We start from the raw sequence: 13,334 nt of genomic DNA, 5'->3' as shown, positions 1-13,334 counted from the left end.
ATTGGGCGCTGTACAGAACACAGCCTGGAAAGCTTCTCACGCTTTTTTTTCATTCAAAGTTGCATGCTTTGTTTTTCCCCACCTGCTCTGATCCAAGTCTAAATTTTCCTCCGTGTTAGTGCTGACAGCATGGGCAAGCAGGCTCCTCTTGTGCAACAAGCCCTCTTGTAGCCCCATGCCCTCCCTCTTCACTGTCCCAGCTCTGGCTGAGAACATCATGTACCTGCTTGTGGGTGGTGAACGCCGGTGCCTTCACTGTGCTGTTATGTTCCTCAGGCCAGCACCAAAAGCTGTCTTTTTTCTTTCCTTTTTTTTTCTGCTTTTAAATGAGTGTATTAGATTGTTGAGAGAGCCGATGGAAATTCTCCGTTCCAAATGACTCAAGTTACACTGGAAACTGAAATATTTCTCAGCAGTCTGTTATGCATCTCTCTCTTGTTCCTTCTCTACAGAGGGGTTTTTAAACCAGCGGACAAGTAGGGGAAGGCACTTCTTGCTCCCTCTTGATCCTGACCATGGAGCAGGCTCCAGGTTTCCGAGAAGTGAGGCCTCACTGGCCCAGGGCAAGGCTCTGATTTGCCCTCAGTGGGCACCAGGCCCAGACACAGCCAGGCACTTCGGCCTTGTTCAGGGTCCCTAACGCTGGACTTCTTGCTGAGGGATGAGGCTGGCTAGCACTACGATATCTGAGCGCGTATCCTTAACATCAGTGTTGTGTGCTGCTGGTCAGATCCATTGGGTCCTGAACCCTCCTCCCCAGAGGCGGGGAGTAGGGTTCTGCATAGGGGCTGCTCTGGGTTTGGCTGATCCCAGTTAGGAGTCAGTCAAATTCAGAGGTGATGCAGTATGGGAACCATAAGCAACAGCTTGGTATCAGCTTTGAGCCTCATCCATCCCAAAGAGCTTGTCTATAAAGGGATTTATGTCAGAGCAGGGGAAAAGCACTCTTACTCCACCCATGGTGTTACTCAGGCAATTATTGGTGTTTTAATGTGTGAACGCTACCTGCATCCAAATTAATGGTTGAGCAAGGATGGGCACTGAGTCGGCACGTCAGCAGCCCCGCTTGTCCCTCCTGCGTGCCAGCAGCCAGCCCTGCCGGGTGACGGAGGCCAGCGGGCAGAAGGGTTGCTGGTGGTGATCCACCATGGTCCTGTCGTCACCAGCAGAGTGAGAACTGTCTGCGGCAACAGCAGCTGAGCAAGACGCAGGGAGCCTGTGCGGTATGGCCTTGACCGATGTGACAAAATGACTCCTGTTGCCATAGTTTTCTCAAGAATAAGGGCTTCATCAGGCCAGAGCAATGGTGAGTCATTCTGGCCAGAGATGGTGCATGCAAAGTGCAAGGGGTCATCTTGAATCAGTTCCCCACGGGAGCACTATCTGACTCGAACCTGTCCACATGGATGTGGCCAGGGTGGGACCTGGGAGCAGGGCTTGGCGCTGAGCTGCAGAAATAACCGCATCAAATCAGCATGCCGCCTGCTGCAGCGCTGCTGGAGACTTGGCTCTGCAAGAGATGTTAAACTGATCCCTCCCTGTCCTTCGAGGGGGTTGGATTTCCACCATGAGAAACATCAACTTTAATGGGAGATTTTTGACTGAATTACAGCTTTGCTGGTGCTGCAGCTCTGCAGGGAGATAAAGATAGCAAGTCATGCCTTTTTTTCCTTCCCCCCCACCCTAGCTTTAGCACCATGCACACCGTTTGCTGTGTTCCCCCTCAGCGCACAGACCTTCTCCTGCTTCCCCCTGTGGTTTTGTTTGTGTTACCTATAGGGGAACTTTTAAATCCAGGCAATTCCCATCTGCTCCCTCTTTATATTAATTTCTTATTAAATATTCCTGGAAGCTTCTCAAAACCCTAAACAGAAGATGAGAGACCTTGTTCTTCATCTTAAATATGATCGAAACGTAAAGATCCCTCCCAGGTAGATGCACTGATCAGCACTAACAAACACTCTCAATTTCTCCAGTAAAGCTCCAGATCCTGGAGCCACGTGATTATGAAAAACACCACAGTTTCATTTAAAATCAATTAAGTATATTCCCAGCCCCAAGGGGATGGAGTTGGGAAGGCATGAGAAATGAGCCCATGAGCCTCACATTTCTCAAATTAAGTGTCTAAAAACCCTACAGAGTCCTTTAAATTCTTTTTTGAGTCATCTTCATGACACTTTGCAGTCTCACTTGTGATTTTTCTGAAAACTTAAGAGCTAGCAGTAAAAATGAAGCTGTTAATCCACCCATCAAGGGGTTCTGAAAACACAGCCTGTGGCAGTGTAGCTGACCTGGCTGGTGGTGCCAGGACAACTGTGTACATAGCAAGGGAAGAGTCTTCTGTATTTTAACTAATATGGGGATTTTGAGCAGAAAATAAGACAAGTGAGTCTGTTAACTAGGAACCAGAAGCCTCAATCCCCACGGCTCTGGTACACATCACACTTTAATCCAACCCTTGGCTTCCTCTCCAGCCTGATTATTTCATCTTTCTTGTGCAACTTGTGTTTGATTATGGGTTTCTCAGCAAAGACTTTCTTGTCACCCCACAGCAGCATAGCCAGCTGTAATCCAGTTTCCTTGTCTTCAGGTGCCTAAAAGTGTTGCTCAGTGATCCCCATGGTAAATAACAATAGTTTTCACGACTCTGCAATGTTACGCTAGAGACCTTTGACCTCAGGGTACCGTTTAATAACAAAGGATCCCCTGGCCCTGCTGTCAGCAGCCAGAAGATGACATTTCTTTGAGGTATCTACCTCCAAAATTTTCCTATATGTAGTGTTATATCACTATTTTGTTCTGCCTGAGCAGCCTTAAAAAAGCCAAAACATCTGACCTTAAAGTAGTTTTAAAATTTATGGCTCCATGTGGGAGTAAAGAAGCCATACCAAAATTTGGGAGGATGAGCATTGCTATGTCGGTTTTGGCCTAGTATTAGAAGGAGGAAGTGCCTGCAGCATCATCAGGAAGTCACTTTCCTCAAATCCAGCCCAATTTTGGCATATTTGGGAGGTTTGGAAACTACAGACAGCTTTTATATGACTTCAGTCATGTGGAAGTAGGAGGGCAGGGAGAAGTCTGGCTCCAAGGTACTTGAGAGTTTCCTCATTGCCTACAAATGATCCAAGTTTTATAGAACAAATGTTGCACTTATCTATGTAATAGATATGTCTGCCTGTCGGGCTGCTAAGTCTCCGGCTCTGTGCATAAGACTGACACAGTCTGCTGCTATGTGTGCATCTCTGAAGGCCAATGCAAGGCTGTGGCTCTTCTCTCATATCTCAGTGCCAGGTATCACTGGCCTTGCCTGTTGCTCAGAAAGATTTTTTTTCTTCTTGCATTAACAGCGCTCGGGAGGGGTTTTGCTAGGGTGGCTAGGACATCTGCTTTCAGAGAGAGATTGTCCCTTCTCTCGATGGCATAGACTCTTTTCTCTGGCATATATCAGTGGCCACTTTGGATCTTCTACTAGCAGTCTTGTGCTGGCCATAACATGATGAGAAGCTTTTTGTGTCATGGGGTGATGCATCATAAGCAGCCTCACAATCACTGAGCACTGTAGGAGGACTTGAGGACTCGGCTGATCCCATTGGTCCCCTGTCCCTAACAAATACTGCAAAGACAGGCTGGGCTTGCAGCAGGGAAAGTGGTCATCCCATGCTCTCTGCTCTGGTTTTCCCAACAGGGAGCACCTTGACCACCTTCTTCCAGTTGCAAAGCTCAAAATGACAGGTTTTGACATCTAATACTGCATGAGTGATTGGGGCACCGTGAAGATACCCAACTCCTGCAGCTATCAAGAGAGATGGTCTTCCAGCAAAAGTCCATTACACTTGATAGCAGCCCCCTGTAAAGCTCTCTGCTCTGCCTACAGCCCAAAGATATCTCTCTTCCTTAATAATTCAACACCTCTAAATGTGCACAGTAAAGATTTTGCTCCTTTCCGCTTCCCACAGGGACTTTGCCTCCAAGGCAGCCAGTAGAGATCTCTCAGCATGGTAACGCTGCCTTTTACATGCAGGGATAGCGGTGCGTTCCTGTAGCCACATTGGTGGGAGCAGGAGAGCAACCCCCTGGGCCAGCTAACCCTTTCCAACCCCTTGCTGCGGCGTGGGGCTTGGGGTAGATCAGTGGGGCAGGGGTTTGCAGGGCTTCCCATAGCTGATGGTGCTGAGCTGATTTAATGTCTATGATTCCCTCCCTCCCACGACTGCTCCCAGCTGGGCCAGCATGCCGAGTTAGAGACTCTTGTTCCCAGCAAAGGGTATAGTCTTGCCAGGTATATAAAGCCCTCATTAAGGGAGGGCTGCTTATCTGCTAACCCGCAGTGGAGACTGCGACATGCCCTTGGTTATCTCTCTGTCCTGTGCCTGCTTCCCAACCATACCAAGCAGCCAGAGCCAGAGGGTTTGGCTGTAAGGAGCATGCATGTGCACACGTAAACGCGCTCCTTCCCAGAGGCTGGCCAAAGGCTGTATTATTTATACACCTCCCACATTAGGCTCTTGGCCTGAAATGCAGTCATCTGAGGAAATTTAATTAGGTAGCAAGAAGCAAGCGGGGGGCACAGGGAGTTACAGAGTTGTAAAGGGAGAGAAAAGTAGTTAGAAGCTAGCCTTCCCCTCCTGGCAGGGAAGATGCCTTAGCTCACTGCTTTCTCTACATCTAAGCACTGACAGCTTTAGGGACCCTGCTCTTAAACTTTATCTTTGTCCTCATTCACTTATTTTTTTTATTTCTCTTAAATTAATTCAGTTGCATATGAGGAAAGTCTGGAAGGAAGCTGAAAATCCAAGCTGCCCAAAAGCTGACATCTCCAGCACAAGCAAGAGCCAAGAAAAGGGCAATGCGGACCTGTTCCTCGCCACCAACTGCAGCCTGCAAGAGAGGCACTTTAGGCATTGCTGCAAAGTGCTCCGTGTGGCTTCACTGCTTTTATGAAATTCCCATGAAAATCAGGAGTGCTGGGAGCTGGTAGGGGACACCCTAAATTAGCATTCCAGCTGAAGGAAAGGCCAAGCTTTGTTAGTGCACCTGCCCAAGGAACAGGCTCACCTGCCCCAGGGAGAGAGCTGCTATCCACAAACCCCCGGGGGCAGGCAGGGCAGGTTAGATATGGGCTGGAAACTGCCGGATCTGAGCGCAATTGCACAGGGACGCTCCTTCGGCTCAGAGTCCTTCCCCGTAATTGAACTAGAGGCAGCAGAGGGGTTGGTTCCACTGCAGGGAGGAGCTGGCTCCCCCCACTCCCCGGGCAAGCTGGCCTTAAATGGGGCACTTTGAGTGTGCGCAAAGGATGAGGGACACCTGAAAAGCAGCATTGGGATGGGGTGCTCTGCGTGCACAGGGTGCTGCGGTGCCGGGGTCTCCTCTGAGCTGCTTCAGGCTAGCTCAGGCAGCAGGTTGCTGGAATGATGGTCTGCTGGGTTTCTGCAGGAAACGCCTGTAAAAAGGGGCTGAGCTGAGGTGCTGGGCTCTCGCTACTGACCTCGGAGCAACAGCAATAGCTATTTGATGGGATGACTCTCACTGAGCTCAGCGTAGTAGGGGGTTGGGTGCGAGGTCGGGTATTTTCCAGAAAGAGAGACAGAAATGTTGACATCTTCCAGAACTCCCCTAGTCGTCAGCTGGTACAGCTGACTCATTTTTATCTTGTTTTGAGGACTATGTCTGCCTCTGTGCCTCTCCTCTCCTTTCTTCCACCTGCTCTTCCTCTCTCCCCACCCTGCGTCTCATCTTGGCAAAATGACACACTTTTGTCCATGCATGCACCAATGCCACCTCTTGCCAGTGCCCCAGGGTGGTTTTGTTGTGTGCTATTCAGGAGATAAGAGCCAGCCTTCTCCATCCCTCCTTACATCAGCATCTCCAGAAAATTCTCATGGCACTGCAGGGAAGTCTTCTTCATCCCTGTAACACCTGCTCCCTCCTCCTTCTCTAGGAAATGCCTTAGTGATCTCCCTTCCTTCCTTGCTCAGATTTCTTGTCTGGCCTCTCTACAGCCTCTTGCCATGATCTGGCTCATCTCAGTGCTGGTCTCCCCTCTGTTCCCTCCTCTGTATTCTCCAAAACGCCCACAGCAGCTGCCGCAAGTCCTTTGCTGGTGCTTTGTCCCCCTGCCTTCACTGCAGCATGTTCCCTCCTCATCCTCTCCCCCTGTCCCACCAGGCTTGCAGGCAAGGTGGGGAAGCATCCCACAGGTGGGCTGGCAATTTAGCTTGCATGTGGTGAGAAGGCCAACGTTGTAATGTGCGGAAGAACATTTCAACGAAGGCTCTACTGAGGTACCTGCAAGCTAGGTCTTGCAGCCCTAGCTAGGAAGTAATATTATTACCCCTATTCCAAATAGTCTTAATTGCTCACCCCAAATTTTTCTGGATTAGGAATGCTTTTGCTGGGTGCCTGTTTGTTCCACCCCTCTGCAGATTCCCTCCCCTCAGAAGGGATGGATGACGCAGCTCGGCTTGGAGGGGGGCTGCTATCGGAGCCCCCTTTCCCATCAACAGCTCCAGCACAACTGGAGCTGGGAGGCCAAAGCAGGGATGAGAGAATTTCATTGCAGCTGGGAGCATGGCTATAGTTGCTTCATGTGACTTCTTTCATGAAGGAAAAGTGGGGTGGGCTTTCTGCTGAGCTCTGGCACTTCGATGCCCCCACTGAAATCCAATAGCCATGCAGAAATGACAGGGGGGACAGCCTTTCCCGAGCGATCTCAGGATACTCTTACTCTTTCTTGTCCCAGTGTGTTAATGAGAGCTGCTGCAGGGCTCCAGCTCTGCAGCTCGTGGGCCCGCGCGTACCCGGCGTTATCTTAATGAGCATGCTTATCGCAGGATCTTTTCCTTGAGAGCAGCACGCAAGCAGCAGGAAGGCAGATTGTCCCAAAGGCCTTCTCCAATAGCCCTTTCACTCTTCACTTTCCCCTCCTCCCTGTCCCTCCATCTCAGCTTGCTGGCTCTGCCTCCAGCCAGCTTGGCTCCAGCCGACTTACGTGCGGACGGCTTGGATGAGCGTGTCTATCCCGTCGTGCTGTTTATTGCATTAAAGAAGAGCAAATGGAGGGAGATGCACAAACATAGGCAGAGATGCAGGGAAGCACTGGAAAGCAGACATGAGGAGAGGCAAATGAGCAGAGAAATACAGATGCACATAGATGTGGATATTGGCACTATGCAAACTAAGCAATCACGGAGAGCCAGACAGGCATCGGTGCTAAAGGTGACTTGCAAATGTGCGTGCACATGCAAGCAGGCACATGGGCAGAGGACAGCTGCAAATGCCTACAGAATGGGAGACAGATGGACAAATGCAGGCAGAGAAAAACACAGGTAAAGCGGCACAACGGTAGGGAGAGCTGCAGAGGCATATGGTGAGGGAGACGGGGCACAAGCTATTGTACAGTGAGTGAGGGCATACATGCAAGTGTTGCATGACCCCTTTTTCCGAAGGAAGGGGCAAGTGGCTAGACAAGTCTGTCCTTCCCCCTTCCTGCTTGGCTAAATGCAGATTCCAGACAGCAGTTGCTTTCAGCATCGAGACCCACCCAGAGCAGTCTCACTCATTTATAGCCAGTTTCCTGCCCTTGGCTGCCTTACAAAATCTTGCAGCAGAAACTATGATGAAAGAAGTTTTTGAATGCTGACCTGCACAAGCCCAAAACCAACAGCCCAGAAATGCAGGCTCATTAATAGCTCCTTGCATAGTGAAGAGAGAAAGTAAACCCCTTTCTCAGTTAGGAAACTTGAGGCTGTCTCCTGGTTGGAGCGGTTGCTTGGAGGCTGGACTCCAGACTCTTGTTACAGACTTGACCAGCCTAACCCTTTTCCTCTTGGCTCCTTGCTCTCCCCCACCCATCTCCCCTCCCTTCCCCAAGACTGAGAATGATAAAGTCCTGCTCGCCGTTGAGAACGTTTATGAAGTCTCTTTGTAATGGGTAAATGGGTTTGGCGCAGCACAGCTCCAGACTGAATGAGAGCAGTTAACGGCACTGCATGGAGGCAGCCTGCATGGACCTCACCTCGGCACATGGCCTCTTCCTTTTCTGGCCATGTGGATGGGCAGCCAAATCAGTGTCACTTGCTCTGACCCATGAAGGTCTGCTAGTGGTCACTTCCTGGAGACGTTGGCTTTATTCCTTGGACCAGTGGAAGGTTTTTGGCACGGGAGCCAAATCAGTGAATGGAAACATCCTCCCTGCAAGCTACAGTGACATCCTGCTATTGTTGGCATCCCTTGGCCAGGTTTGTTCAGCTGCTTTGTACCAATCGACGTCTCCGGGCTTTCATCAGCGGGTCACTATCGCCGTAAGGCACATGGGCTTCCTGACATAATGCCCAAGGAAAGCCCTCTTCTCCTGTTTACGATCAGGATGTGAAAGTAAAGGAAGTAGAAATGCTACTCAGGAATCCACTCCGGACTTTAATCACTACTGTCAATGCTAGAAGACTTGGGAAATGTTGAAAAATGATCACCATCACTGTGTAATAGGATGCAGATGTTCAGGTTGTAACCGATCCAGCTATTATTACCTCTTGGCTACTGGAAGACAACACCTAATCAGAACTCTGGAGCTGAAAAAAATTGTTCCTACAAGCCTCCAAGAAACTGGAATTAGTTTTGTGTGTGATGATTACATGTGCTGTGGCTCAGACCAGAACTTTGGTTGGGACAGACCAGACCTAGCTGTTGAAAGTGTGGGATACCCATGATGAGTGCTGCTTGCTGCAGTATCACACAGCTCAGGTATGCTGCCCTGCAGAGGAGGCACCACAGCATGGAGAAAACTGGACTGAATCGCTGTCCACCACTTAGGTTCACCACTAATCTTGGCTGTAAACATGAACCTAGGCTATTTCAGGTTACAAAGTCATGGGGATCTGAAGCCCACAGTCCAAAGCTGTCTGTGGCCTTTAAAAACTGAACATTGTATTAAATTATGGGAGAGTTTCATTTCCAAGTCAAGCTATTATTCCCAGCTGAATCTGCAAGAGCATCTAACTGTTCCCATAGCATTTTGCTTCTTCCCCTGCTCCTCCCTCAGATATCTTTGAAAGGAGTATTAAAGTAGTGAAAGGGAAGTATGCACCCTTCTGTTTAATGAAGGCAAGGAAAAAATATTGTCATCTGGGTATCCATCCCGGTATAACAGCTGCATGTGGGAAGACTGGGGCATCTCCTCATGCGCTGCTGACCCACCGCTGGGACATCACTGTAAACTGAGCTCTGGCAGCAAAGAAAACCTGTGGAGGTGCTGTTCCCGCAGTGCCAGCTCCTTTCTCCAGCGCACAGCTCACCTGCAGGCACAGCACGCTCTTTCCCAGGTTCAGCAGGGCTGCAACTGTCTTGGAAGGGCCTCTGATAGAACAAGAAAATCAAAATGATACTGTAAGCTGTACTGCAGTATGTATTAACACACACGTACCCGTTATGTATACACCCACCCCCATCTCCCTTTGGAGGGGAGTGAAGGGATTAAGTCCCTTCCTTTCTGTGCGCGCTGGCTCTTCTCACCCCTTGTTTCTCTTTCCCACGCTGCAGTCAGTTCTCTGGAAGTCGCGAGGGCGGCTTTGGAAAGAGCAGAGGAAACTGCCTTCTTCGAGAGACGGTTATAGTCCTGCCAGGCCCCTGGGACGGGAGGAGGTGAAGCCGCATGGTCCTCCTTCAGCTGTAGTAATGACTCTTTCCACAGCTGCAGGAGAGCTCAAGGGGAGGGAGGGCGTGCGGACGGACGGAGCCTCCTTGGCTGGTCAAGCAAGCTGGTCCTGCCCCCTGCCCTGGCCTTATTCTCTTTTAACTTAACTCATGCTCTCTTCCTACGCTTGTTATGTCTGGTGGTGTCTCCACCGGTGATCTCGGGTGGGGAACCATGAAGCCGCATTACCTATGGGGGCAGAGCAGCGCCGGAGACAGCTTCGTATGCTATCTTGGGAAGAAGGTGAGGAGGCAAGACGGAGGCAATCTGGACTAACTCGTGCATCTTCCTGGGCATCTTTGAAGTTCCCGGTAATGACTGATATGCCAGCCAAAAATACCAACTAAGCAGCACAGGCACCTTCCAATCTGTACACTTGTCATCAATGCAGACAGCTGTTGCAAATCCAAAAATAGCAAAGTTGGATTTGGATTAATACAGAGAAAAGAGTTTACAATTTTTCAAGAGGATGATTAACAGCAACGCTTGCTAAGGAGTGAGCTTTTTTTTTTTTTTTGTTACCTGGAAGGCTTTTTCTTTCTGCAGATTCTTTCCTACACAAAATAAAAGATAATTTAAAGTAAAGTGACCTGAAACTTGAAGATTCTTTGACTGACATAATACAGAAAGTGCAGCTGGGCACTGTACTGCAGCAGAGAGGGGGAAAAAAGCAAAATCCCACTTTTCTTTGGGGCAAGTACATGTCTGTAAGACCCAGAACAGCCTGAGCCTCAGCCTCATGTTTTCTTTTTTTAATATATCCATCACTTTCTGCCTGCTGAAAGCCTGAGTGAGTAACCATTTGGGAAGCATGGAGGCAAAGGAGCATGTAATCGCACGGGAGCAGAGAACAGAGGCGCTTGCTTTTTTCACCAGCTCTTCTGAAAGCTTCCTGTGTGAGCTGGGTAAATCATGTTGCTTTGACGTACCTGCGTAGGTGCAGATAAGGGTACCAACTTTGCTGGAGCCAGTGAGGCACATTCACCTGCTGTAAAAAGCCAGCAGCATCTGGAAAGCATTAACACATTACAAAGGGAGTATTTTTAAATCAATATTTAGTGCTTTCTGTAACATCTGATCCCTGTGCCGTATTTTATTAAGAAACTGCTCTTTGTTTCAGAATCTGGCAGCAAGCGAGAGAGATAATTTTTTTTTCTGTTTGTGCTGCTGGAAACTGCAAACACACAAAACCTCTGCTTAAAACCGAGGGCCCCCGTGGGGTGCACACGCTGGGGAGAGGGCACAGAGGAAGCTGCGGAAAGGGCAGGTCACCTGTGGGAGTTCAGGTGGGGTGTAGCTGAGTTAAAAAATGGGAAGAGCAGGGGAATGAAGGAAATGACACCTGCGGGTGCTGCCCGTTCAGGATGCGTGATCCTCTGCGGGTGCAGGAACAGAGCGACACGGCGCCAGCCCTCGCACCCAGGGCCCTCGGCTCGCTGGGGGGAGCTGCCTTTGTTTTCCTGACAAATAGGCTCTGGGTGCTTGCAAACATGATGGTGGAGAAGCAGAAGCTCCTTGCCCAATGCCTGTGCTTTCAGCTGCCGGCACGTTTGGGTCACCGGCTGCTGTATCATACGCAGAATGACCCGAGGGTAATTTGCCCAGCCGAGCTTCGGCTTGGCTTTCAAACCAGACCTGCCCGCACTGGGTGTACTGGCCACCCTGCAGGTGCCCCTTGCTGAAAGGAGCATTGTTATCCTGCGGAAATGACCTTTGGATTCCAAATGCCTTTATTTAAAATGAAGCAAAAACAACTCTGACCCTGCTCTGAGCAAAAGCAAATTAGCTACCCTTGCTGCACAACTCTAAATACGCTGCAGTAATCTTCCATGCTTCTCTTTCTGACAGGGCAGTGAGTAAACGGTGCTGCGTTAACTCATCGCTGCGGAGGCTCCCACGCAGGTGAAAATGGTAAGGAAAACAGCGCATGTCTCCTCCCTCAGCTTGTATTTATTTTCCCCTCAAAAAAAAAAAAATCTTAGCATGATCCTCAGAGAAGGGAAGTAGTTGTGCTGGTTTCAAACTGTTGAACATGAATCAAAAAGCACCGTAAGTTTGAAATAAATTATTTGAAGTTTTAAAAAACAGCTGCTGTTGTCTCACTAGGGCTTTTTCCGCCCCCCCCCCCCCCCTTATCCTCCCACTAGTTTCTGACTTTTCTCAGGGATGGCTCTTTGCTGTCGCCCCTTCGGAAGTTCTCGGGAACTCCGCCTCGTCTGCGTTTTGTCAGGGGGGCGCAGATGAACTGTACAAACAACTTCAGGGACCCCTTTGGTCTGGCTGCATTTCTTAACTCGCTTTCTTTTTAGAGCCGCTGCCTCTTTGCTCGGACCTTTGTGCACAAGGAGAACAGAGTGGAAAGGGTCTCCCGGCTGAGTTTTGTGGTGGTGAAAAAGGTGTCTGCTCCTCCCCCCTCTCCCTCCCCTCTGTGGAAGGGCTCCAGCCAAACGCTGGTCTCACTAAAAGATTGTGGCAGTTACTAGGTATTTTTTTGAGCCTTTGCAAGTCAAACCCAGTGACTTTTGTTTCCAGACAAACCTGAAATTTTTATCAAGGGCTGGATCACCGCAGCACAGAAGTGGGTACTGTAAGTGGAGCTGTGCTTGGGAATAGCATGCTTCTGTAGCAGCGCCTATCCAGGAAAATCCTAAAAGTCATCAGAAGGACACGGCGCCAGTGGCAGAGACACAGGCAGTCGCCGGGTGCAGCCAGTGCAGCGATAACAGCCCTGGGGCACTGCGCTTCGCTTCAGGACGTTGATGTGCGAGTGGCTGTTTCGGGAAGCGCGCGGGGGCCGCCCAGCGTGGGAGAAAGCCGGAGGAGAGGGCTAACGTGGCGGGATGCTCGGGCGGCTGGCTGCCGGTGGGATCGCTCTGGCAGCAGACTGCCAAGCGTAAACCAGCGCTTCGGGCTCCGACTGCAGGGCAGGGACGCGCCGTGATCGATCGTGCCAGGCCGCGGGGGCTGCCCTGCTGCCCGACCCGAAATAGCGCTCAGCGGCCCCGGGGAAGTGCTACCGGACCTGGGTGGGCCACTCCTTCACGTCTAGAGAAGGGAAGAAAATAATTTGGTTAACCACCGACCGAAATAGGGAGAAGGAGCCAAAAGACGACTGCATTCCTGGTGCACGTCAGCAGGGCTGAGGCGCTGAGCCTGCAGCACTGGGCTCCTCGCTAAGGCAAGGCCACGGTGCAGCCCTCCGCTCTCGGACCTCCTGGGATAGGCCAGCCAAGTCGCTGGGGGGGGGGGGGAAGAGGGGAGGTCCTCCCTCCTGTCTGGACACCGTCGAAGCTGGGAAACATGAGCGATGTGGCTCTGGGTAGCTCTTGCTGCAACACACTGACCTCCAGAGGCTCCCGCGCCGCCGAAACGTGGCCGCGTTGCTTAACTCTCTAGCAGCTGCAGAGCATGCTGCCGGCAGCACCGAGCTCCCTGCGCTCTCTGCTGAGTCGTGGGGCTCATTCGCCCCGCAGCGGGGTGCAAGGGCTGGACCGGAGAAACCTGGCTCAAGACAAGATGTGCTTGGTGACTGAAGAGCCCGGATCGGCCCCAGGATCAGTGGTGGCCCCCAGCCTCTCCACGGAGGTTGCAGTTGTGCCGGTAGCTCCGCAGCACCGGGTGCACCCCGTGCAATGGATCGAGT

General features: G+C 50.7%; 1 protein-coding gene across 9 annotated transcripts in view; it reads left to right on the top strand.

Annotated features, from left to right (window-relative positions):
* The window catches only part of MAB21L3 (mab-21 like 3), a 50,626-nt gene that overhangs the window by 36,405 nt on the left and 887 nt on the right, over nucleotides 1–13,334 (top strand). For 3 of the 9 annotated variants that reach the window (XR_011143714.1, XR_011143713.1, XR_011143723.1), the window contains one exon: nucleotides 4,756–12,904. The gene's annotated coding sequence lies outside the window, so the exon portion shown is untranslated. Of the gene's footprint in view, nucleotides 1–4,755; nucleotides 12,907–13,334 lie in introns of those variants that run through there. The other 6 variants (XR_011143715.1, XR_011143719.1, XR_011143718.1 and 3 more) reach the window with 6 other exon arrangements.

This window comes from Struthio camelus, chromosome 1, assembly GCF_040807025.1.
Source record: "Struthio camelus isolate bStrCam1 chromosome 1, bStrCam1.hap1, whole genome shotgun sequence".
Taxonomy (NCBI): domain Eukaryota; kingdom Metazoa; phylum Chordata; class Aves; order Struthioniformes; family Struthionidae; genus Struthio; species Struthio camelus.
This window is presented reverse-complemented; position numbering and strand designations above follow the sequence as displayed.